A 3003-nucleotide genomic window follows, 5' to 3' on the forward strand; every position below is an offset into this window, starting at 1 on the left:
GTAGGAGACTCAGACCAGTACCAAGAGCATCAATGCAAGTACACGCACAGCTGGATTCCTTGGAGCAGCTGCCTGTAGATACTGGAGAGTTAAACGGCAGCAACAGCAGCAGTGACAGCAGCTGGAGGTAGAGAATGGGGAATAAATGAAACAGAGGCATGGAGCAATGAAAAACTTTGAGCCAAAACGTTATTATTACCAATAATGGGATCATAGATTTAGAGCTGGGTAGAACATAACATTTCACATCCATATGGCTCTTTACAACTTAAAAAGCCCTTCCCACCCCAAAAGTCTTTGAGGAAGGTTGTAACATAAACATTATTATTCCCAGATAAGGCAGCTCAGATTATTTTTCCCCACAGATACATAATTAGTAACTATTGGAACAGGGATTCAAAGTCAGATCTCTTGGCACTGGGAGACGGAGACAGAAAAAGTGAAGGGGAGGGGAAGGAGAAGAAAAGGTGTGCAGAGTCTCCATCAACCTGTGGATGAAGCACTTCTGAGTGTCTATTTTGAGTAATAAGAAAATTTCTTCATTCCAAGGTCTCTTTCTAGTGCTGAGAGTCATTTGGATATTCCCAAACTTTTTGGTTACTGAACTCCTTTATACTCTTTTTTTTGGTATCATTTTATTTTTTCCAACTACTTGTAAAGACCACTCCTTTTTTTGAGTCCAAAATTTTTCTCCCTTTCTCTTTTTCTTCCCCCTTCACCAAGATGTCAAGTAATCTGATTTGGGTCATACATGTGCAATGTATGAAACCATGTTTCCACATTAGTCATGCTGTGAAAAAGAAACAGAACAGCCATTCTTCCTCCTTTCTCTTCAGACTCCCCTTCTCTGCTCACTTTGCTGCTGCCTCTGCCACGAACTCGGGATTCTCGCCAAACTCTCTTCACCATGGAAGATTACCATAAGTGAGACCAACAGAAACAACAGGCACTGAAAGACACTACAACCAGCTGTGCATCAACTCCATCCAAGTCAGCATCATGGCCAGCTGAAGCCACCCCACATCAATTCTGCAGTGCCAGCAAGGTCATGGGAGTTCTATTTTTCTACATCATGAAGTATAAACACCAGGACCCCAGGAACCCCAACAAAGAAGACTTTGTGCTCTCCATGGTTCCCATCCTCTATGCAGTCTGAGCTGAGGCTGGCTTTCTACCAGCAGTTGAGCTGTTGAATTTGAGGAAGATTAGTTCCATTCTAGATGACCACCAGGTCTCTAAACAAGACTTTACAGATTGGCTACTAGCTCCCTGGGAGTTTGGAGCAGCTTATGGAATGAACTTCACAAGCAAATATGTTGACAGACAACCACCATGCCTATTGTTTGCTGGGCAATAGGAAAGGTGCTGAAGGTTCCTAGTGGAAAGCCATGACTTTCACAGGATTCTACAAGTTGGACAATCTAGTAGTCATCTTTAGCATTAACCAGCTACTGCAGCACCGATGGAAAGTGTACCAGAAGCATGGTGAAGCCTTTGGGTAGAATGCAATTGGGAATGGCCACAATGTGGTGAAACTCTGCGAGGTCATTGACCAGGGTAAGCAAAAACCACTGTCATTGTAAAGATGTATAAGAGCAGAGGAAGCTCAGGTATGGAAGATAAAGAATCTTGGCATTGGAAACCCCTTCCCAAAAACATGATAGAACAGGTCATCAAGGAAATCTATGACCAAATCCAAACCAAGAAGAAGGTTCTAGCTACCCTCCCCAAAGAAGATGCCCCTGCAGTTAACATCATCAACATCCAGATGTCATACCCCAAATTACAAATTCAGAGGCAAGTTAGCCACCCACAAAGTCTGTGGTATGTCCCTGGCTAAATTGTGAAATGCCAGTGATCCCATGATTTCCCTGAATAGGGACACCAAGAATTCCACTTTTTCAGAACTCTTTGAGAAGGACTATCCTGATCACTTCATTGAGTGTTTCATTGAAAAACAGAACGTGATGAGCATCACTGTGGGGTGGTGAAGCCACACATACAATTGTGACTTTCTGCATCACATTCACCACCTTCTTCACTAGGGCCTTAGACCAGATCCTTTTGGTAGTGACTTCTGAAAGCAACATCAGCTTCACACTGCGGGGTGTCTGTTGGTGAAAATGTCCTTCTCAGATGACCCTCAGATGAAAAGATCTTGCCATGTTCTAGAGCATTCTCAAAGTTACGGTCCTTTATGTTTGTGATGCTGTGGCCACTGAGAAAGCAGTTAAGTTACCTGCCACTATGATGAGTATGTGCTTCATATGGACCAGTCACCCAGAGAATATAATCCATTTCAACAACAATGAAAATTTCCAGTTTGCCCAGGAAAAGATGGTCCTGAAGAGCAAGGATGACCAGGTAACAGTGATTGGAGTTGGAGGGCCTTTCCATGAAGCCTTGACAACTGCAGAGCAGCTGAAGAAAGAAAAAAAATCAATATCCAGGTGCTAGATCCCTTTAAAAATTAAGCCCCTGGATAAGAAATTCATCCTTGAGAGTGTCCAGGCAGCCAAATGGCTGGTTCAAACTATAGAAGATCATTACTATGAATATGGCATAAGAGAGACTGTGGCTGCTGCCATAGTAGGTGAACCTGCATTACCATCAACTCTTAATAGTCACCAGGGTCATGAGAAGTAAAGTTGCTGAAAATGTTCAATCTTGACAAAGATATCATTGTTCAGGCTGTCAAAGTGGCCTGGTCTCAAGTCTAAGATGCCTGTTGACAAGAAGCAAAGAGGGAGAGAAAAACATTCCTATAACTTTAAATACATTAAGTAACTTTTCATTCTACTAAAAATCAATTGAAAAATAAAACTTATTAAATTCTTTTGAGAAAAATGTTAAAAAAAGAAACAAAACAAAAGAGAAAAGATGCAAAAACAATTGAGAACAATATGCTTTGGGGGCAGCTAGATGGCACAGCAGATAGAGCACCGGCCCTGGAGTCAGGAGTACCTGAGTTCAAATCCAGCCTCAGACACTTAATAATTACTT

At 42.1% G+C, this 3003-nt stretch overlaps 1 pseudogene; it reads left to right on the forward strand.

Annotated features, from left to right (window-relative positions):
- Positions 1-907: 907 nt before the first annotated feature.
- LOC141496469 (transketolase-like) lies at positions 908-2720 on the forward strand (annotated as a pseudogene).
- The last annotated feature ends 283 nt before the right edge of the window (positions 2721-3003 follow it).

This window comes from Macrotis lagotis, chromosome 8, assembly GCF_037893015.1.
Source record: "Macrotis lagotis isolate mMagLag1 chromosome 8, bilby.v1.9.chrom.fasta, whole genome shotgun sequence".
In the NCBI taxonomy this organism is placed as follows: domain Eukaryota; kingdom Metazoa; phylum Chordata; class Mammalia; order Peramelemorphia; family Peramelidae; genus Macrotis; species Macrotis lagotis.